The 24,775-nt window shown below is 37.7% G+C and overlaps 1 long non-coding RNA gene across 1 annotated transcript in view; it reads right to left on the minus strand.

The window, feature by feature from the left end:
* Positions 1-24,775, minus strand: part of LOC147601825 (uncharacterized) — a 388,814-nt gene that overhangs the window by 171,711 nt on the left and 192,328 nt on the right. The gene's annotated exons all lie outside the window — the stretch shown is intronic.

A 24,775-nucleotide genomic window follows, 5' to 3' on the forward strand; every position in this document is an offset into this window, starting at 1 on the left:
GGGATGCTGTAGCAGGCAGGGAATCCAAATTAAAGCCTTAGAGGAAGAGACATCCTATCTGAGCCCCTCCCAGGTGTGCCCCTCAGCCCCAGTATATACATACTAGCAGCCCTCCATCCTGCTCAGTGAGGAAGAGGAAGAGGATGTGACAATTGGTGCTCCTTGTGTCTATGTGAGTGCTCGGTGTTTCTGTTTGTGTTCTTCGTGTAGCCGGCTGTGTACATATGCACACATGTAGTGTATATGTGTGCTCTGTGTATGTCTGTCTATGGGGAATATGTGCTCAGCCTCGTTACTCGTTGGATCTGGAGGCACGCAGCGAGCTGTGGCAGACTCGCCTCCACCAGGCTGCAGGATTCTGCCCTATTCACTGACATTGGTATTTGGAATTGACCTATTACTTACATTTTTCTAATAATCTATCACTAATCCTTTGAGAGGCTTGTACTGTTATTTGGACTTGAGCATAACCATTGAAATCTCACCGTTATGGTGACAACATCTGTTTTCTTCCCCAGTCTTCTCTCCTAGAGTTAAGCTCCTTGGGTTGCTCTGCTGTTTAATTGGGCTTCTCTCAGGTGAAACAGAAACCTTCATGTCCCTAGTACCCTTTCTGAAAGATGAAGCCGATGTTTTCTGCTGCTTTGGCACACCATTTTGGTTGTCATTGCAGCCAGCTGAGGTACTATTATGACAGTAGTGTGTCTGGCAATCACAAGCAGCCTCCTCTTTAGTTGTAGCTTCTGTTTCCCAGTAGAACAATAGTCTCAGTTACCTTATGTTAATATTTTTAATGTTAATATGCTTGTTTCTATTTCAAATAATGCAAATAAAGTTACTGCTACTTTCTATAGGGAGATAGAATTTCCATGAGGCTTTCTGTTAGGAGCTGGTTTTGGTTGGCACCTATCAAAAATCTTTTTCAATGCCTACACAATAATTGTGTTTTCAACTTAATATATTCATTTTTTCTTCAACATTTTAAGGCTTCTTATCTTGGTTCCTTACAGGAACCAAGTAAGTTCTGACCTGAACTGAGAAGAAAGGTAAGTGATGGATTTTATTAATTTCTTTAGCCATGGAAATAAATGACTTGTGATTGTTCTTAGCTAATCTTTGCCTCCTGTAAACAAGGAAATTAAAAAATATAACAAGGGACTACATCCAAAAACTTCTGTTTAAGCAGTCTGACACTGAGATTTACTTAGTGCGGTGAAACACAAGACAGTAGTCTCCAGTTTGACCTTACTGTTGTAAAAAGCTGGATTGGGTTTAGTAGGCAGGATGTTAGGTTGATGGTTGGTCTTGATGATCTTGGAGGTCTCTTCCAACCTTAAAGATTCTGTGATTCTATGATTCAGTCATTTAAACTAGAAAATCTTTATGTACTAGTTCAAGTTTTGCAGACAATTTATTAAAATTTACATCAAACATCCACTGAACTAAGTATTTGCCACATGTCTCATCTTGTGTCTAATAAAAATATTCCCATTCTGTGTAGGAACTATATTCTTTCAGACTTGCAAAAAAAAAGAGATCCACCTTTTTATTTTTTTTCTCTACAGTGATCATATAAGAGTAGCTACCTTCATGTTCCCCTTCTATTTCCTGTTTCTAACGTAATAGGGCTATTCAGTTCCTTCTGGGACCTTTGTTTTGGGGCATAAAAAGCTTTCCTGGAAACATAATTAGGGGGCAGAAAGCTCTTCCTGCTCTATAAGGTGTCGTATTTGGCTCTTTAAGTCCTTCAAAGGGCTTCCAGACCCTTTCCCACTTATTTTGACCCAGTATTCTTTAAAGCAATTTGATTTCCTGAAAAAAAAAAGCATTTTACACTCCCTTAATCCTCAGTGCATGCTGCTAATCATCAGCACTACTGTGAAATGCACCCTTTCCTACTTATTTCTATTTACATCTAACAAAACTGTAGGTTGGACACCACCCGTAGGTCTTTTTTTTGTAATGCTAATTATGTTATTTTGGCCTTGTGTGTTACACACTGCTAAACTCAGATGTTTAATGCCTTTTATTATGCTGTAGGACAGATGTTTGGCTTCCACCTCCTGCTGTAGAAAGATATGAGTCTCACATGGGTACTGCATTATGTCTGCCAGGTCTGTGAATGTCTCGGATACACTGGTTGTGCTAAGCACGTGTATTAGGGCAACTGAATAGAACACCTAGTGTATAATTCAGTATTAATAAATACCCCACTTACTTTTTGGTTTGTAGTTAATTCTCTTCCTACTCTGTGTTCATTGCTGCACATTTTGGGGGGTCTAATTTCTCTATGTTCTGCACTTGAAAAATTCATGTGAGGTCAGGCAATCCACTGCATTTTTCTCTCCCTGCTAACATGACAGGCATTGTCCTAACTTGTCTGCATGATATGCATTAAGTGCACTGCTAAATCTGATCTTTTTTTTTTTTTGCTTTAGTTCTCTTTTTTTTTTTTTTTTGAGATATTTGGAAAATTTTAATCACATTTCCCATGTTCACCATCTATAAATTCATCCTGTACTAGAGAGGCTTCCATTGCCTGGAGTGGTATTAATAGAGATTAATTCTGGATCCCCCAAGAGTCTCTGTGCTTGGAATGCAAATGGAAAGGTTGTTTTTTTTTTTTGCCCCTGTACTCAGCACTGATGAGGCCACACTTTGAATACTGTGTTCAGGTTTGGGTCCCTCAGTGCAAGAAGGACATTGTGTTGCTGGAGCATGTCTAGGGAAAGGCAACAAAGCTGGTGAAGGGTCTGGAGAACAAGTCTTATGAGGAGCAACTGAGGGACCTGGGCTTATTTAGTCCAGAGAAAAGGAGGCTGGGGTGAGATTTTATCGCTCTCTACAACTACCTGAAAGGAGGTTGTAGTGAGGCAAGTGTTGGTCTCTTCTCCCAAGTAACTAGAAATAGGATGAGAGGAAATGGCCTCAAGTTGCATCAGGGGAGGTTTAGACTGGATATTTGGAAAAAAATTATTTACTGAAACAGTGGTCAAGCATTGGAACAGGCTGCCCAGGGAAGTGGTGGAGTCACCATCTCTGCAGGTGTTCAAAGAACGTGTAGACATGGCACTTCGGGACATGGTTTAGTAGGCATGGTGGTGTTGGGTTGATGATTGGACTTGATGTTCTTAGAGGTCTTTTCCAGCCTTAATGATTCTATAATTCTAATAGATCTCACCTCTTTCCAAGAAGTGGAATTTCTAGAAGCACAGATCTTTGAGGAGATCTGAACATCCAATTCTATATCATACTGCACGTGCATAACCTCTGTTGCTCTTATGGAGATACCACTCCCCAGGACTTGCTTTCCAAGCTGAAATGAGTCATAAACATTCCTATAGTTTCACTTTCCTTTTGCACATATGCCATCAAAACCAAGTCTCATACATAGGATGTAGACGCTATCCACCTTTTGTTACACAATTTCCAATCTAAGGAAAAACTTGTAATTCAGTGAAGTATGTCAGGACATGCTATGTCCTCCCCATCATTTTTTTTCCCCTATGTTCTTTGCAGATTCAAATAAAGTTGCATTTTAATATTCTTATTGTCTTTCTTATTTTAAGATATATTGATCTCTAACTGTTCTCTGATATGTTTGATTCTTCTGTTCCAGATACCTGTTTGTATTCTGGTGAGATATTAAGTTTTTCTCATTGACGAATCGTAGTGCCTGATATGTGTTCTTTATTCTGTGACATAATTCCTCCAGTTCAGCTTAACAAAAACAAACTGCTCTTTCATTGTCTCACTGTCAGACTTCTTATGCATGAGAGACTAGATGGCTTAAAAATAAAATTCTTACTGTTACAGGACTTTTATAGGATTTTCCACCACATGGTATGTCTTAGTTAAGCTACACTAATACTCGTGTAAATGGGTGAAAATGGCTGTATGTATGTAGAAGCATGGCATTTTCAGGTATATGCCCCAGCTTCTTTCCAGTGTTAAACAGGAGCAAGATTTAGATCCTTACCTGACATGACCAGCTCTCTAAAGATGAGCTACAGTTGCTTAATCTGGACAAAGGAAAGATCAGGCAAGAATCATTGTGGCTGAGAAGTCAAAGTAGGGAAGGTTATTGTGGTGTATGCTACTCATGAACTCAAATCAATGGTTCTTACCACTTATGTTCATACCAGGTATGTCTTTATTCTCTCTTTACCATATCCTTCCTGTTGGCAAGTGAAAATATAAAATTATATACAAAATGACAGAATACTGTGGAAGAGAAGGGGTAACTAGTGCAGTGGTTTATTCTTTTTATTGCTGATGCAGAAGGCCTGAGCAGAATTTCTTTCCAGGCCTACAGAAAAATTAACTTCTCCTGTGTGGAATATAACCACAGAAATACTACATTTAATTAGTGTGTGGGAACACTTTATGGCAAATATGTTGAGAAGGAATGAAAATTCTCCTCACCATGCTGCAAGAAATTCTTCTGTTTCAATTTTTATAATTAATTGTGACTGAAATTGTGTATTTTATAAGCCCTAGCTGTATTTTATTGGTTGTTGCTACTACTGTCTGTGGGTGAATATCTTTTGTGGTAAAGGATATATTTTTTGCTTGGCTACAGTTCTATTTCAGCTTTCAGGTGTCCTTGCCATATTGTATTACATATTCAAGAGAAAAATATTAAGATTTTCCCTTGAAGAGTTTTTTTTTTTAAATTGTTAAAAACTGAGTTATTTTCTTTCTTACATTCTCCTTATTTCTTTGGCTTCATACTGCTCTTTGTAAGTACTTTGCTCTATAGAGGTTTCTCTATGATAAATTGAAATTTAATTTTGGTATACATTCTTTCATTCAAACATCATCTTAGGAATTCTCATTTATATCACTTATATTGTTATATATTCAATTCTAGGCTTTCTCTTTTCTCTTGAGCCTAATTACTACTGAAAGAAAATGTATCTGTTAGAAAGTGGGACTTTTAAAAAGTGTCCTGTCAGCTATATGGAGAGGGGCCAATTCATTGCAAGTCTTATATATGTTTAAATAAATAAATACATATATATATGTGTGTGCATGTGTACGTAAAAGGAATGTAGAAGAAGGTAGAAGAGTGAAAACAGGAATTAGTAAAGATAAATGACAGGAAATCATGTGTATGCTTGTGGGGGTGGAAGAGAATGAGTGTGCAGAGAGGTGAGGAAGAGGATAATAATTCAGCCTTTGGTTCTGAAGTTTCTCCTGAGTAAGCAGATGCTCTTCCTCTTGCTGCCAACAGTGATCTGAGTGCATACAAAGTGCAGATCTGATCTGATAGATTGGGAAGGAAGTTGTACAGCTGAATTAAGTGATCTTAATGGAGGGGAAAAAGGTTCTTTTATCTTGACTCGTAAATCTAATGCTTTCCTCATTCATGCAAAGTAGCCAGTTTCAGGAGCCACCTTCAGCTGTGCTTGCTGCTTGCAGCTGGTGTTACCATTCCCTCACTAATGCTTCATGTAGGAATGTGAAGGTTCCTAGAGCAAAGCACACTCTCCTAGCATACAGTGCCTGCACTAGAAATAAATGCTTATTTACATGACAGCATGGGAATTTCAATATATACCACAAGCATTCTATGAAATACTCATAGTTAGCAAAACATCCTACATTATACCTCAGTAAAATTAATCAAGGACTACGCTTCATGCCAGAATTAGTGTGTTATCTTAAAATGCTAATAACCACACAACCTCTGTGCTCTGGGCAGAAGCTCACACAACTACCAAACATGTTTTTCATTTGCCTTCTTGCTAAGAAAATGAAATTCAGAACACTCTGATGAAGGCAAAAAAAATGGTATAACTCAGGTCTTTAAGACAAAAAAAAAAAGGACAGAAATAATTAATACTATTCATTTTCAGACTAGTTTTAACATCATACATGAACCTTAAACTGAGGAATAAAAGTTGACACTATATACGGGGATGTGCATAAAAGACAGAAGAGTTGAAGTTGCTGTGAGAATCATAGCTAAATTCTCCCAGGCTTATGCAAAGCAGCATTTACAATTGTAGCATTTTTACTACATGAATATAGAATTAATTAATTTTTATAACTTAATTCCAGTCAAATAGCACACCAAACTCAGGATTCAACAGTGAGCTGTTCAAGGTGCAAGTATTGCTACACAGTAAATTGTTAAAACCTAAAAAGTGCAACTGAATCCTCAGTATGGATTGAAGATAGTTCCCAAATTGGGCTGAGACTCTGAAATAGCCAATAAGCTAGGATTAGAACTTCACAACAGAGATAAAAACTAGAAAATTTGGGATGTGATGTTTTAGCAATGTGTTCTTCAGCTACAGTAATCTGTCCTTGATATTTCTGAAAATAACTAATCATTCTTGTTACTATGCCAAGGTCCCGGAAAGGTAAGACTATGCTACTCTCACTCTAGCTAATGCAACCTGCCCAGCATCACTCAGAGCTCCTGCAGTGGAGGCAGGAACCTGCTGTATTTCTGAATGCAGTTTTAGGGCACAAACACTGAAAGCATTTTTGCAGCCATATGTAATGCTACATACAAGGCAAGACCATAAACTACCCGTCCCAAACACCGCTGAGAGCTCCTTTGCCCATAGATGGTCACAGCTGGGTAGCTACAAGTCAGCTGAGAGGCCAATTACAACATTTTCATGGTAACAGCTCCACCATTGGCTTTGTGAATGTGCAATTGTAGAGCAACCAGACACAGTGGTTCCTGTACCTTGATGGAGCTTCATCACCTCAGCCACATTTTGTTCCTCCATTCAGAACCAGATAGGAACCCAATTCCATAGTATCTTACCAATATTCGCAGAATATTTTTAGTTCTTCTTGCGCACAATGTGAATTTTAACTGATTCAGATAATGAATTTTTTAGTAGCTTTCAGAGCAGCATGGGTTGAAGAGATACTCAGATCTCAGCAAAACACAGATATATTTTGGCAATTACTGAGGCCACAAAATGGTTTTTAAATGAAAGCTAGTATTTTGGCAGCAGGAAGTTCATATATGAGATGCCAAAGCATCACAGAATAATGTCTATACTAATAATCAATCTATTCATTGTAGTAAGAAAAAAAAAAATGGAAGAGAGAAAAATGGCAAGGTTCAAGAATTCAGTCCTGCAGCCTTCTCAAATAAGCTATCCCTGAGTCACAGCTTTGGGACTGAATATCCAGAATACTATATGAGTGATTATATAGAATCATAGAAACATATAATAGAATCACAGAATCATAGATGGCAATAAATGTTTTGTAGAGAGGGTAATCTACTTGTCCCTTGAAATAAAGTCTACATGTTGGAGAAGAAACAATGGTTCTTTGTGGAAAACATAGAGCTGAACCTGAAAGAAACTGATATCTGTTTCTCAGCTCTTTCCTCATCAGATTTCTTAGACCCTCATTCAGGCAAAGCCATGTCACGCATGCAGTTAGCAAAAACAATTGCTCTGGGGATAATTTGGGTAGAGATATATACCTCACTTTGGATAAGCCAGTGATAGACCAGAGAAACACTAACCTGCTGCTCTGACAAGCAAGAGCTTCAGCCATGCTCGTGTGCACCAGGGAATGACCCCTCAATAAGCCATATCTTTGGCCCATGCAACTGTCAAAACTTGTTCCAAAATCCTGCAGGTACAGACCTATTAGTACAGAAAAAAAAAAAAACAACTGAAAATGTGTCAAGGATCAACTTTTCTTATAGGAGAGAAGAACATTATAACTAATACCATATGACAAGCTACCCCACTGGCTGCTGAAAGTTGGAAAATCCACAGTTACTTCAGTTTTATTATTCCCTACAATATTTCAGTCTTTAGCCATGACTACTACTGCCTGCTGTGGGAAGAGCTGTCACAATCTAATGGTGTGAAGAACCACATGATACTCCATATTTCCACTGCCTAGTGAGATGTGAATTTCCCATGGATAGTCTGAGATTTCCAGGTGTGGTTCTGAAAGGCGACTCCTTTCAGACAGCAGAAGTGTATCTTTCATTGACCACTTCCAAGTTTTATGCATATAGCAATTGAATCACATAGTATCAATTTTATTTTTTTTCTGATCTGAGTTACAGTGTTAGAACTAGATGTATGTGGGTTGCACCAGCTTTGATCTCCTATATAAAGTCCCGCCATGTGTTCATTAGCCCTCATGGCCTTCCTCTAAATCATTAGTCTACAAGAAGAAATACAGAATGGAGAAAAAATTTCATGCTGCTTTCTAGCAGGTTTAAATGTAGTTGCAGCACCTGTAGTTCTTTGAGACATGTCCCATATTAAAAAATGTTAAGCTTTAAACAGACTTGTAGGAAATGGGTCCTCAAACAGTTAAATGACTGTACTCTGGACATGATCAAATTGCTTCACTTTATGAGCACAACTATCCACAGCTGTGGGTAGTTTGTATCCAATAACGTCCTCAAGCAATACAAACAGACAAAAAGAGTTATTTCCTAAGCAAATAAATGGTTTAGGTATATCTTCTTATTCTGACCCATTTGTGGCTATTTGCTGCATAATGAAATTTCCTATTAAAAATGGGTTTGTTTTCACACAGTGAAAAATTGAAAGATCACTCCCTTCAACTGAAAGACTTCCAGTTTGATTTCAAAATGGAAGTTAAGGATTCAACATACACATTGGAACATCCCAGATGAATCAGCAATTGAGCTTAACAAAAACGCTCAAGATTTACCTTACTCAGTCATAGCCACTGGCTCACTGCTGCCTCTTTATTTTGCTTAAAAGTGAAGCAAGGAAGAGACAGAAGCATTCTCTGGGATTAGAAATAATATGTTACAAAGAATTTACTGAAAAGTGCAACTATTCAAAAGCTGTGATTTACGAAATTTGCAGGAAGTACAAGTGTTAAGAGGAAGTTCATGGTGACAAATGAAGCTGGAGAAGGGTGGAATTGTCAAGCAGCACCCCCCATTTGTTCCCTGAAAGGGTTGGGAGGAAAGATACTTTGGCTCCTTTGCTGATGTGGGAAGAACAGTAGCTCCCTTCTAACTGCAAAAGGAAGACAGACACAAGCACAGGGGAAACAATGGGTTTATCACTCTGCTTCAAACCGCAGGGCTGCCAAACAGGGACCCCCAAACAGCCCTGTGATTTGATTTGTGACCCCTTATGTTCACTTATTGCCCTCTCTCAGAGTCTTCCTTTTTGACACCCTCATCATCTCCTAAATAAACATCCACCCCAATTACTTCTTCCTCATTGGTCCTAGTTTTATGTCAACTATTTGGTATTTCTCATGCTTTCTCCATATCTGCTCCCTGAAAACTCCCTGGTATTCCCCTTCAACTATCTGTAAAATCTGACTGTTTCCCACATAACACCCCTTAGTGATCTGTACAATCCCACTATTCTTTATAACATTATAAATATTTCTTTAATTTCCTCACACTGTTGTTACATACAGCAGTTTTTTTCTCATGTCATGTTCAGTAGCTTCTCAGATCCTGCTCGGTTGGCTTAGCCTTAGGCTAGGGTCAGTGACTTATTAATCTGCCTGCAGCCTTAACATATGGGCTAAAAGAGATTTTTACAAATCCATATTCCACAGAAAAACTTGAAAGAGAAAAAGTTGTGGTTTTTTTTTTTCTGAAACATGCAACTCAGTACACTTTGTATTGCCCTGGCTGAGCTTTCAGATGTACAGTGCATTGTTTTAAATGTATGCAGTTCTGGTAGTTGTTGTGGGCCAGGATAATTTTTCTATATTGAACATTTTTGTTAAATTAACTTCATTTTACTGTTTTTACCAATTACAAACACATTTTGCTTCATGCGCATTTCTGACAGTGTAATAGGCAACAGAAAATGTGAGGCCACCACCTTTGATATGGGGAATCATAGGAACAACTTATTTGACATAGTTAATGGGGAGTATTCTGTAAATCTGCTGTAAAAAAAAGGAATATAGATAAAAACTAGGTAAAAACAGCCCTACCTTTGAATAACAAATAACTACTAAGAAGCATTTAAAGAATGAATAATATGCAAGCATAAAAAGAATCCTATTTGCATTACCTGCAGTTCCTCAGCAAAGGAATTACAAATTCAGGAGCTTAGATGTGGAAATAGTTAAGGAGGTTGATAAATTTGTTGGCTGTTATTTGAAACTGAAACTTCAAAAAAAAAAAACCAACTCCAAGCTGTGTCTCAGTAACGCTACGTGGGTAGGGATTAAATTATACTTATGATTCACTGCCCAATAAAACACCTGGCAGAGATGAGGATCTCGCAAATTCCCTTTTGTTCCAACTGACAACTTTTCTTTACAAAAAGGAACCATTTATCTTCAGGAAATTGAAACAGGAAGTTGGTGAAATACTATCCTGTTGTTTTGCTAGATTATCTCAACTAGCACTTAAATGTGATTTTGCTCACTTGGATCGCAATATCAAACTGCAAATTGTGTAACATTGTTCCCCAGTCAACCTTCAACGAAGCAGAACACTTTGAGAACCAAACTTTAACCTGGATGAAGTTTTGGACTTAAGACAAGATATGTAAATAGATTTTACAAGCCTTAAATTTTGTAGAGTGCATATTAAAAACATTCAAACTGTCTTGAAGGACTAAAGTAAATAACATAGGCTGAATACTTATTATACATATTCTTAGTCAGTCCCCCATTTTTAAGTCATAAGGAAGGTAAATAATTTCTTACAAACAAAGACACTCATAGTCAAGATGCAGATTTTTCAAGCTGTGACTTAAACTGAGGAAAGGTGTCTTTGTGAGGAGAGGCTAGATGATAGTCTGTAATTACTCCAGTGGTCTGAAAGTAGTTCTGAAGAGGGAAAGGGAAGAAAGAATAGGTCAGCAAAGGAAAACATGTTCAAAATAATTTCTTGAAATATGCTAAATTCAGAAAGAGTAGAATAAAATGGCATCCTATGATGATCATAGCAGCCAAAGTGAAGAATTACAAAAAAAAAAATTAATCTGGAAAAACTTTGGAAGGTTACTAAGTCCGTCTTCCCCCTTAAACATTTAAGACTAGAAATGAAGAAAATACCGAGACTCAAATAACAAGTTTGGTTCTATTGCTGAAGTGACATAGATACATTTGTGAATGCTTTTTTTTTTTTATTTTCTTATTTGGGAACATCAAGTTAACCACTAGTGCTATGAGCAACAAGCTAAGGAAGACATGTTTTTAGTGAAGTTGTGATTATTTGGTTTGTTAACTGTGCCATATTAAGGCTATATCATTAACTAGTCCCTACTTAAACACTATAGTGTCCATTTTGCAGTTGAAGTTATAAACTCTGACCTACATGGCACCAGATAATCCAAGCAGGACAGTTTTCACTTTTTGCTACCTAATTTAGGCAGAGCTCAAACTTTAACCTGCCCTCTACCTATCAAGATATTTTTGTGAAACTTACAGAAACTTTGTATTGGATTCACTTCAAGATTAAGAAACATTGGGTGCTTACAGAAAAGTATCTACATGTGCTCTACATGTCTAAGCTTCCCTGATGATCAGTAGAGGTGCAGGACTTGAATAAGCTGGCCATACATGTGTATCAAGTGCTATTTTGTATATCAAATGGACACCAGTTGTCTTAGCAGAAAAAAAAAAAAGGCTACAAGACTTTTTTAGGTCTTGTGGCATATGTACCAAAGCCATGTCGCTTTTTCAAATATCCTCATAAGCATTACTAGGCATCTATGCATGGACAACTGACTCAAACTCTTAATATCTTTGAAACCTCTACTATTCTGACAAATCTAGTCTGATTTGCTACAGATTTAAAATACATATTGGCTAACAAAAGGCATATATATTATTATCCCCTAGGGAAGCATGGTGAAAAATAAACACATCACTTAGGGAAGAATGAGTTGCTTGAAATTGTAGAACAATTCATCAAGAACAAGGTTGTTAATAGGCTTTTCAGTTCATGTGTATCTACTACATAATAACTTTTGAGAACTGATCTTTTCAACATAATTTCCAGCAAAAGAAGACAGTCCATCCTTACAATCTGGTGACGGTAAGAGGAAGAGCAGAGGGGAAAATTTATGTGCTGTAAAAGTCAATGTGATTTCTGTTTATCGGTCTTTGTTAGGTTTGCAGTGTGCAGAGGAGAAGTGCACTGAGATATTTATATAAGGCTTTCAGGGCAAGCAACCTGAGAAACCTTCAGTGACAGAGAGCTGTTCTAGAAAGCAACTGTTAGGGTGTGGGGCAAGGTGCAGGATCTCTGGTCATTAAAAAGAATAGCAGAAATGCTTTAACGTGTGAATGTGTTACTGAATAACATGACAATTTCAGGTAACATATTGCTGACTTATGGGGGGAAAAAAAGCTTTTTTTGAGGTGTGTGTGGGTTTCCTCCAACTCAAAAAGTCAGAGATACAATTTTCAGAGATATAGTATCTTGTTATTAACTTCCAGCATGCTGAAATAAGAATAATCACTGTTCCAAACAGCTTACAGACTAACCATCATATTAAGTATTTTCTGGAAAACCTGACAGCTTAATATAAGCTAGATGAACGAGAGAAGATTTTCACTAACAGTTAGGTCAAGCTGAAGACCTAATTATTTTGCAATGAAAAAACATGGAACCTGATCAGAAGGAGGAAAAGTCTGAAGGCCAAGGCAAGCTCAGCAATGGACTTTGCTGATATGATTCCCTCTGCTGTACAGTAGAATAAGATTTTTTTTGTGTCAATTTGATAATGAATAAAGACATTTGCTTTGTCACAAATGAAACTGCTATGATTTTAGTTTTCTCTTGTAAGTGTGATCTAGTGGATAAAACACTGGACTGGGATTGTATTAACTTGTTTTCTAGTATAGGACACAGAGCAAATCATGTTCCTGCCTCATGCTTTAGCATGCTGACCTTAAAGCACTTTGAGACCTAAGGAGAAAAAGCAAAAGGTTAGAGAACATAATTTTTATTGCCAATAACTCTTAACTGACTGCCTTCTATGTAAAATCAGTATCTGATACCTGAAATTACTGTTCCTTACAGCATGTATTGATGACCATACCACCCTTCATGCTTGTGGATATGTTAAACACTGCACTGGAGAAAACTTCTATTACTTTGTGCTGCTTTGGTAAGAGTTAAGCCTTATTTAGTTTTTCCATCATGTTTTCTCTCTGTGCCAGTGTCAGCAGGAACACTGAAACCTTCCTGGCTGATCAACGTGTTTATTTAACTTGTTTCCAAATAGATTTTTTTAAAATAGAAAATTAACACGAAGTAAAGGAAAACAGAATACAAGTTACTGCACCTACCTTAAGTTGTTACTGGAAAAAAAAGTTACTGTGGCATAAATTACTATTTTTCCTTCACCGCAAACAGTTTCAGTTTGTCCCCATATGTTTCTGAGCTCCAGAAAGTAACTAAAATATTTTTGCTTTATGGTTTAATTGGTACAAAAAAAAGTGCAGTAGCATGAGAAACTGACATCTGTGCTGAAGCTGAATGGACAAAGAAACACATAAAATTACAAAACCAGATCCATTTTCTCGAAAATGTTGAATGCTGAAAAATTCAGTCCTCAGGATCTCAGAATGGCCGGAACTGGGCAGAGAGGACAGAAAGCATCCATAGTGCTGGCTTTCCCTTTAAACCATCTTTTGCAACTGCCACGAGAAGTGGAACTGAACCTAGTGACATTACTCATATGCTCAAAATTAAGGGAGGATATGGAGTTTGGAACAATAGGGTGTTAGGGAGAATGTTTTGGAAATGAGGGGAAATCTACAAGCTGAGAGAATGGATGTTGCAACTGAATATTCAGAGGCTCTTGGCTGTAGTTCTCGACATTAGCCCAGCCATAAGGCACAGAGGAGGAAATAATGAGAAGCTAGTATGAGATCATGGCGGTGTGACAGCCTTCTCAGGCAGGAAGAGGACCAGCACTGGCTGACTGTTCTGGGAGGAGAGCAAGGGCCTGAAAAAAACCTACTCATTCAGTGATTTTCACACTTCCCCTAAAAAATGCGAGGCTAGAACAGTAAAACTGCAGGATTCCCAGGTTAAGCTGGAGGCTATAACTAAAGGCAAGGCTTTTTTCTTTTTTATTTTTTTTTTCTGTTGATTATTGAGATTTTGATAAAAGCACTCAATTGTATATCCTAAGTCTAAACTAAAGAAATGTAAGGAGACGATACTTCCTAAAATAGTATTGTGTCTATGAAAACAATCAAAAAGAGAACTGTAGGTTCTCTCCCAGAATTTTGGAAAAGATTAAATATGTTTCTAACAAAGACAGATTCTTTGCTGTCAAGAGGTGTGCAATACATACAGCTAGTAATAAACTAAAGGATAGAGGCATGTAATCAAGGAACACTACAGCACTGAATGCTTAGTTCTAAATCAAATTAATGAAGTTCTGTATCTTCCAGAAGTTTCACTGATTTTCATAGATGAAAAAGCAGTCCTTAAATTTTGTTGTTGTTGTTGTTGGCTGGTTAGAGCTGCACTGTTGTGCAATTTTTTTTCCTGGAATTTCCACCAAAAGAATTAGAAGGGAATATGGGAACTGTAATTCCCATTCAAACCCTCACTGTATCACAATAACATACAATGTTATGCTCACTGCTACAACATTTGGCATTTCTACCCACAGTTACAACATGATGTCAAGAACTGTAACACAGAGAGGGAACAACACTAGCCAATACAAACATCAGCTATGAAAAAAATGCAAGATTGCACTGCGCATTGTGTCAACCCAACATGTATCCAGAATGTGATTTCATTCTTGTGAAAAAAGAAAGATGGAAAATGTATCCGATCTCACATAATCCTTTCCAAACAGGATGGCTTAATTTTCTTCATTTTATTTTTTTAATTCTAATTCTTAAACACATTTTAAAATTTTTGCATATGTGAGTATCTTGAATTTTATTTTTTTTTTTTTTTTTTTGTGAGAAGTGGACTGCTGAAGTTACTGCTGCTCTCCTGTTGATCCTGGTAGCTCTGGCACCTGTTACCAGGAGAATTTTTTTATTCCAAGAGATTCAGGACACTGCTTCATCTGAGCCATAAGAATCAAGGTGATTAAAAAAATTAAATAAAGCTAATAAATGAGGAAAAGAAAATAATTAATTAAAAATGTAATTTCACATAATTGTAAGATTAAGTACTCTAACATCCACCTGGTTTTCTATCTGGAGTGAGTGGACTAAATACTTAAAATATTTCTGAGCATCTTTTTACTTGTTTAATTTCTATATAAATCTCTTACAAGTTAGAAAATATATGTGCAAGAGTAGAACTGAATCACATGGTAATCCATGAATAGTCTAGTTACTAATGGGATTCCAGTGTGCAGTTAAGATCCACCCCACATTAAAAAATCTACTTGGGCTCCAGCAAGCTACACTCATGAGTGGAGTTAGGATCTGTCCTTTACTACAGTTTGATTTTTCTTTGTGCTCTTTTCACTGATTGATAATTTCTCCCTGTAGCCAAACAAGTGCACCGGCTGCACAATGTTCAACAAAAAAAAAAAAAAAAAAAAAAAAAAAAAAAAAATCTGCGGTAAGCCTCCAGGCACTGAAATATTTGGGTGGAGATAAGTCAGTTGTACATCTGAGTGAGTAATTTGTGCCCTGGCATAGGGATTAATCTTCCTTTGAACACTGAAAAAGCTATATGACTTGTAACCTGGACTGAACTTTAAAGAGCTGCTGATGACTACTGGAAAACCTTACAAAACCTTATACAAAAACAATTCTCCATGTGTCTCATTGTCTCTTGAAATGTATCATTAAACAGAACAGTTCAATCTAAAATATGTAGCACAGAGTTTTTCAGTCAGACAAGTAAAACATCAGGCACTTTAAATGATGTATATGCAGGCATTAATAGGAAATTATAATTGTTTTCATTTTTGCATAGGCTTCCAAAAAGTCTTTTCTTGCTGATGGAACTATCATTAAATGAGATTTATGGCACAAAAATATATCTTCATTGCTTCAAATCCCTCCTGTTTTGTCCCAGTACCTACAAAAGCTTGGCAGCTCAAGCACTGAGAACATTGTCTACAAGGCTGACTAATATCTATCCCATTGTTTCATTGTACTTTCCATCTTTGTTCTTAATAGCTCACTTTTTCAAATTTAGACTATAAAGTCTTGGGCCAAATGCCATATTTTTATTCTGTGTTTGTCTTGATCCAGGCATCTGAAGCTCTGTTGAAGCAAACAAAAAAACTACAACACAAGTGTGCAATAACCAGAAGCAGAACAAATACCACAATTTTCACTGAACAAATGGTAGAACTAATTTGCTTCAGATATGTTTGTGAACTTGCTGCCTTTTGTCAGTGTCTAAGCTGTACACAGAAGCTTTCATTTATTTTAACTCTGTATGCCTAACAGTAACATTACAACTGCCTTCACGTCCAGGGGACTAAGGTAGAAACCTAATGAGCTGTGTTCTGTATTTTTCTTTCTCATGATGGGATGTGTATTTACTCAGGTAAGAGAAAGTTAGAAAGCTGATACCTTCAACAAGTGTGGCACTTGCACTTGAATCATATTATCTGATTATGCAACTGCACAGATCCCTTTTTTATTTCTTCTCTAAATGTTGATAGGTATTTTTTAAACCCCGGCTCTTGTCTCACTGTGATTTGAGAACCTGCCATAAAGCACTGTCTGTGGGGTACACATGTGTCCCCTAAAAGGCTGGAATAAAAATTCACTAAAGGAGTTGTACAAAACAGACCTCCACCCATCTGAATTCAATGGGGGGAGATTGGCATAAAAGGCAGGTTTTATTTTGTGCCTCTGATTCTTTAAAAAGACTCCATGGCTATTTTGCTTTTGAACTTCTCCCCATGGGGAGGTGCTACTTTACTTTCTTTAAAGGCAATCCTTAAATTTTCCTGGTTCAGACTTGAGTAGTAAATACAATATAAGACCTGTCACAGAATTTTTTTCCCCAAAGTAGAGTTACAGATACAGTTGTTAGGTTAAAGTAGTTCTGAATATTTTTTGAAGAAAACTTCAGGTAACATATCTATGGATTTCAAATGTGGAAAAAGACCATGGGCATTGGGGGTAATGGCATTTAGCATGAGGCCTCATGTGTTAGACTGATGTCTAACACCTAAACATATCTTGAAGTACATTGCATATTTTACTACGACAGAAAAAAAAATTACTCCTGTGGCAGCTGTAGAAGTTTAGAGCTTTGTAAATAAGGCACTGCCTACATAATGGGGTTATTTTAGTAATCCAGTTTTAAAATATTTGCCTTAGCCAATAGATAGGTTACAGTAGTTAGTGTCTTATGAATTATTAAGTAAGTGTAATTTGGAAAGAAGGAAAGCAATAAAATTTTTAAAACAGCACTTTTTCATACAAAGATGTAGAACAATGTACTATACTGTACAACACAATACAGTGTTGTTTGAAAGACATTATCTGATCAGATAATTTGAGACATACATGTTGCCTAGACATGCTGGATTACTCATAGGATCTAATGTCTGGCATTTACATTAGAGTTAAACTCTGTGAACTTGACATTCCTTTGTATGGAGTACATACAAATACAGATGGCCTTAATACTGTAACACAGTACTGTATATTGGACAGAGTGATTTACCAAATTTAGCAAACATATTCTTTCAGTTAGATGGAAACACCAAAAAAAAAAAAAAAGGAAAAAAAAAAGTTGCAAGGTATTTGACCTCTATTGAATTACATTACTGATACCCTTTGTCCTGGTTTCAGCAGGCATGGAGTTAATTTTCCTCTCAGTAGCCAGTGTGGTTTGGATTTCGTGTGTGAAGAATGTTGATAAAAACACACTGAAGATACGAGTTGTTGTTAATGAGACCAAGTCCTGGCTAATGAGACCTGGCTTTCCAAGTCTTGCTAATGTGCAGATGCAAAAAGCTGGGAGAAAGACAGACGGAACAATTGACCCAAACTGGCCAAAGAGAGTATTCCATGCCATAAACATCATGCTCAGTATATAAGGGGGGTTGCCCATGGGAGGGGGCATCCTTGCCATCCATTTGCATCCATTTTCCATCTCATCTTTTTCTCTTGTTTGCTGGCATCATTCCCACCCTACCTTGCTGGCTTGCTTTCACTCCTTTTCTTGCTGCTTGGTGTCATTTCCATGATCGCTGCTCAGGGTGGGCTGTATCGGTCATTTGGACATCAGGTGGTAAGAAATTGTACACTATTCATTTTGTACATATCAATGTCCTTATATTTTGTTATTATTGTAGTTTTCTTTTGCTATTCTAGTAAACTGTCTTTATCTCAACCCACAAGTTTTTCTTTCTTCCCAATTCTCTCCCCTATCCCACTGGGAAGCGGGAGGGTGAGCAAGAAACTGTGTGGTGACCCAGGCTAAACCACCACAGCCTTGCATAAATATATTTCAAAATTCTGGGGCTAGTCCAGCAGAAAATACCCATGGCCGCCTAAGTCACTGAAACCCTGCTGGTTGCAGCGGAAGCCAAGGGTGTGCAAGGAGACACAGAAAGAAAGAATGTTAATGGTTAGAGGATGCAAGGCTCTTCTTGAAGGGAATTCTCATCTCCACCTCCATACCACTGTCTTTAGCCCCCTGTTTTCATTAGTTCAGATTATTTGTCTTCACTACATTAAACATAATGAACCTGTGCAGGTCTAAGCAGGCCACAGGATATAGTAATTGTTCTGGACTAGATCAGGGGAACAGAGGGGAAGGAGAAAGGGTGTCTACTGGAAAAGCAGTGTGTGAAAATACTCAAAGTTTATATTCAGGCTTTTTAATTTGCTTTGTTCTTTTTTTAAACATCAAATATGAAGCACAGACTGCTAAGTCTGAACATCAAGACTCGCTTCCCTAGGCAATTAATCATACTCTTACCTGAATTGGTGTCAGGTGCTAGTAGTGGGGTGCTTCAGTACTCTGCTGAACTGAGGCCCTGGTTTTGGTTTGATACAAAGAGAAACACAAAAGTCTTTGATCAGGTAAATTATATTTTTTCCTCTTCTTTGTCTATCAGAAGCAAATAGTGGTTTTAAACTGATCTTTAGCCAAGCTGTCCAGAAGGCTGACCACCTTCCATTGTTTGCTGGACCAAGGTTAGAGTGTGTAGCCAATTGCAAAACCTTGTTTTGGTGATAGATCTTCACTCTTTCCATTCTAAGAAAATGTAGAGTTGTATTTAATGCAATGCTACTACAAAACTTCTCACTGAAGCATTTCTGATTTCAAGTCAGGAAAGACCACTACATACACCTAATCTGACTAATACAGGCCGTACAACTGCATCCCTATAATTCCCTATGAAACCTATAACTTCTATTTGGTTTATTAGCTTACTTAGCAGCAGCATTCTTAACTATTCAGTTCAAGATCCTGTGTCGTCTTCTTACAGATCATTTAAATCACTGTCCCAGAAAAAAAAAAACAACTGCCTAGCAGCCAAGTTGGAGAAGTCACATAAAAAAGAAATCTTTACAAATGCATTCAACAAAGTTAGCAGAAAAAAAAATAGAATGTTACTGGCTTTACTGAATACTCTGCAACAAAGATAGAGGACAAGAGGCATTTTATAATGCAGATGTTTTACAGTAACTACTTAAATGAAATTCTAATATTTTAATCTATTTAATTCTTTAGGACCTGGTTCAGGAAAAGAAAAATCTTTTATTTCTGCCCTACATACATAAAACAAATAATAATTTTTCTATGAACATTATGCAGTGTGAAAGCCCAACATTTATTCGAAAACACTCTGTATATTTGTATTACAGATATCAACCACCTGCAATTTCATCTTAAGAAGTGGTTCAAAATAGATCACATACTGAATAATTACAGTCTTGTTAGTAATTGCTAGATATATTATAGAAAAGAGATCTTCAGAGATCTTCCTATTGGTTACAGACAGTGTTACTATCATATAGCAGCAGCAAATAAAGAGTAAAGAGATGTAATTTAGGCTCTCCTATTCTATTAGTAGTTCTCAATCTCAATAATTTTTGTCCAAAGAGCAAGCTAAGAAAAATAGGTCAAGTGGAAACTGAAAACACTAGAAATCTCAGAACAAAGACTGTTCTTATAAAAGCTTCATCCAAAACAAACTTTGGAGTTTTTTAGATTTGCCCATTGATATCTTCCCACTATGATATGAGTAATTATTTATGACTAATCTGATATAACTAATTATTATCACTGTTATTCAATGCTACTGTTACAGTAGCCACAAATAATTTAATTACTTTACAATACAAATAAAAGGACTACAGCTCTTAGTCAAATTGGAGATGTACTAATAAGAGCCTACTAACTCCCCTTAAGGTACTCAGGGTTGCACATAGCCGCATGCAGAAGTTTTACATGCACCAGCTGTGCCAGCTGAAGACTTTAAGACTTCTGGCTCCCTGTTACTGCCCACCACCTGGAGGTTACTGCCCTCAAATCTCTGCCAGCAGGCAGGAACTCCTATTTTAATATACTTCTGGCAAAATTTGCCAGGTGAACTCCAGTATCCTTTTGCAGCTGGCTTTTCCAGACATGGGTTAATGACCAACATGATGCCATCTGCCAGCAGAGCTTCAGATTCATTAACATCCTACAGAGGGGAAGTGATAATATCTGCAATGACCGTGACTCTATGTGAAGTATATTTCTGTCTGTGGAATGAGAAGACAGACTAATAAAAGACTTGACAAAATGAGCAATTAGGAAGTAAATGAGGGAGTGAGAGCAAGGTATATGGAACAAACTGCTGAGTGAGGGTGCGAGTAGGCAGTCTTCCATTCCATTTCTGGATATTGTAAGATAGCCTGTTTCTACATGTTGTAGTTCAGCCCTGATCGGGACTAGACTACGCAGTCTCTCTCTCACTCCCCCCACCCTCCGAGAGAATAGGGGGAGATAATATAAGGAAAAACGGCTCGAGATTTGAGATAAGGACAGGGAGAAATCCATAAGTTACCGTCACGGGCAAAACAGACTCAACTTGGGGAAAAATACTCATTTATTTCTAAAACTAGCAGGAGAATGAGACAGGGAACAACATAATCTCCCCCCATCCCTCCCTCTTCCCAGGCTTAACATTATCTCTACTACCTTCTCCCCCTGCCCGAGCGGCACAGGAGGGAAGAGGGAATGAGAGTCACGGTCAGTTCATCACGCGTTGTTTCATGCCACTGCTTCATGGTCGTGGGAAGAACTCCACATATTCCTCCCCTGCTCCTCCATAGGGGCCCTCCCACGGGCCACAGTCCTTCGTGAAACTGCTCTGGCGTGGGTCATCTCTTCCACGGGGTGCAGTCCCTCTAGAACAGCTGCCCCAGCGGGATCTCCATGGGCCACAGCCTCCTTCAGGCATCCACCTCCCCCGGTGTGGGGTCCTCCACGGGCTGCAGGTGAATCTCTGCCCCTCCGTGGACCTCCATGGGCTGCAGGGGGACAACCTTCTCCACCATGGTCATCACCACAGGCTGCAGGGGAATCTTGGCCAGGAGCCACATTACTCCTCCCCCTCCTTCTTCACTAACCTTGGCATCTGCAGCCATTCTTCACAACAGGCTGGCAGACGCATCTCAGGATCCTTTTTACATCTCATTCACTTCTCATCTCCTCTCCACTTCTTGCAGCTGGGCTGGGCCAAGTTAGGCCCAGTCGGCTGCCCGGCGGGAGGCCAGAGGGTGAGGCCTGCAAGGCCCACAAGGCTCGTGCCTCCCCCTCTCTGTCCCCATTCAACTTCTTCACATCTTCTCTTCTTTTTTTTTTTTTTCCTGTTTTCCCCTTCTTAAATACATTAGCGCAGAGGTGTTATCACGGGACATTCTGCTACCAATCAGCTCGGCCTTGGCCAGCAGCGGCTCTGCCCTAGGCCCGGCTGAGTCCACTGAACAAAGGGGAGCGACTTCTAGCAGTTTCCTACAGAAGCTACCAGCTTAGGCCCCTCCTCACCCAACAAAACCAGAACACTACCTAAAAAGAAAAACTGTGTATCATCAACAGAAAATCAACATCCAGATACCAGAAAACACATTCAAATTTACTTTTCAAGTCTTCTTTTCCTTAAAAGAAAACTTCTCACTGTATCCTACTGTATTTTTAATCTAATACTATGCCAAAGATAGGGACTAGAGTGGTCTTCCACTGACTTAGTGTCATCTGCAGTCATTCCACTCTGAAATCCTACTTCATCTCAACTTGGAAAGCTGATTAAATTCAAATCTTATGTAAGCTTGATCCTATAAGAAAATATTATATTGAAAGAGAGAACGACAAAGTAGCATAGCAATTCTAGTTTTTCAGCAAAATCAGTGAACCTCTGATTGCCATTCAAAAGGACTTCTGGTATAAAATGATGGAGAGTCACCTCTTGAGAGAACGGAAATCAAATAGAAACAAATTTACATTGCTTAAATAAGAGTGGTATATTACTTTGGAATGGCTTCAGCAGCCAAGGGACTGTCCTGTGGAAACAGCAGTTAACTATATGCAAGAAGGAGAATTTAAAATAATACATAAATCTCTGGAAAATAACTCCAGTTCTTGTTATTCTCTTTGGTACTTGTTACACTCATTGGTAGAGACTGGCTTTGTTAGAAGTGTCAGAACATGCACCCAAGACAGTCCTCATAGGTAAACAATATTGTTCATATAGTAACACCAACAGTCTTTCTGGCTGTTATGAGCAAGCTGACACCTGATCACATAATAAGAACCTGCAAGGTGTCACTCAGTGGTCTCCAGAGCAGGAAGTAATCTGCTGCCAGGGGCAGATGTGAAATGAAAATATGTTAGAGATATAAGCATGGAAAAAATGACAGACTCAAAGCTCTAGAGAGGTAAGCATTGCATTTTTCTGATCTAACATAGCTTTCAAAATAATAGTCTGTTGTAGGAAAACAAATAAATCATTTTCTTGGGGAAAGTTTCTGCTGCATTTATTTTTAAGCAAAATTAGTATCTCCTTCTTTCCTCAAAAAAAAAAAATAAATTACATAATGACAGGGTGGGAAAAAATAGAATCTGTACCTAAGTTTTAGGCAAAGATATGTAGCATAGTAGTATTCTATCTAGCATTGTTCAGAGCTATCTAGAATTGTTCGAGTTGGATAAGAAGAAACTTAAGATAGGAATTTGAAGAGAATTAAATATATTAAAAAGCTATAAAATAAGCCAAAAGTGAACTAATTCAATAGTTAAAATATTAAAATTATTTTATTACTTATTAACTGAAAGCTGAAGATACCCCAATGTACTGAGACCAGCCTTGAACTGATCTAACAACCTTATGTAAAAGAGAGTAACAGGAAAACTGACAACCACCATCTTCATTGACATACTGTGGACTGAAATAGGGATCAGTAGAGCTGTGAATGAACTGTTACACCTTACAATAAATAGACGAGATCCTGAGGCTTCAGGTGGGATCAACTCATGTAATTTCTGAACTGACAGAGAAGGGACTCATCACATGTATCAGTACTGGGCTATGAGACAATATTGGTGACTCCAGCACAAATCTGATTCAACACCATTTATTTGCTTTTCCAAGAAGTGAAAAATAACAACAAATAAACAAAAGCCCTTCCTCCCTAAAAGCTTAGCTCTTTTGACCTTGATTTTGTAGATGTAGCACATTTCTGTGTTCCAAACCCCACTCTAGTGTTCAATTTTCACAAAGCATGGTGGCTACAGCCAGTTTGTAGAAGGTCTGGTATGGCAAGACATGGATGTTGTCATGGCATAAAACTGATTTTCATTAAAACTGTAGAAAAATATTTCAAACTCAGTAGGATTTTTCTTCATCCTATTGTTATTTTTAACATTTATTTTGTGGTACCATGCAGTTGCTGATGAATCTTTTCTGAACTATACTCTTAGCATATAATAATTTTTAAAAAACAACAATAACTTTGCCTCAATAAACTACAAGTTTATGTAAAATGTATGTGACTATAATACATTCTAATTGCTATTCTCTATTACAGTACTGTAATAGATTACTCAATTGTTTTTATTTGAACATTCCTGTAATGCGATTTTTAAAAGTGTTTCTATGAAGACTGCATCAGTATATGCCAGGACATAGCACACCTTGGGACACAGCACTTGGTACAGAGTTTGCATCACGTAATTCCTGTGTACAGCAGCACTGAAATTTTTTGCCTTCAACAACTAAAAAAGCTAAGCTGTTGAAAATCACCTGGGATTTCATGTTGGCCAAAAGATTCATAGCCACTACCTATAGCTAATAACTTTAATACACATTTACAGATTTTGAGATATATTTCTCTCAGCCTCCATTGGCTGCAAGAAATTAAACAAAAAGGAATCTTATATTTTCCATTTGTATTCCTTCAATTTCACCTGAAAGTAACTTGTGTCTTGGATTAGGAGTGGTATTTGGTCAGGTTTTGGGTAGTTTCCCTGACAAGTTTATCGCTCAGTGAACATAAATTAGATTCAGTATGGCTCGCTTGGATTTGCTGTGTTTTTTGATGTAAGCATGTGTGCTAATCCATCAAGTAAACATGGAGCATATGCTGGTTTGGCCAGAAACTGACATACTTTGAGCTTGATCCACATCACCTCACTGTTTCTGCTTCTATGTGATTGCTGACAACTCAGCAAACATGTTCATATGCTATTTTACTCTATGGCTGTTGCAAACTCGTTTTTCATCCTAACATAATTAGCAGTAAGCGACATCAACAATCTGAGAAGGCTGTAAAAATGGTTCCTGCCAATATGTCTTCTGGTCTCCTGAGTCTGGTGCAATATGTTGCATTCCACTGTTCATTA

Source organism: Chlamydotis macqueenii, chromosome 2 (assembly GCF_036417535.1).
Source record: "Chlamydotis macqueenii isolate bChlMac1 chromosome 2, bChlMac1.mat, whole genome shotgun sequence".
Classification (NCBI taxonomy): domain Eukaryota; kingdom Metazoa; phylum Chordata; class Aves; order Otidiformes; family Otididae; genus Chlamydotis; species Chlamydotis macqueenii.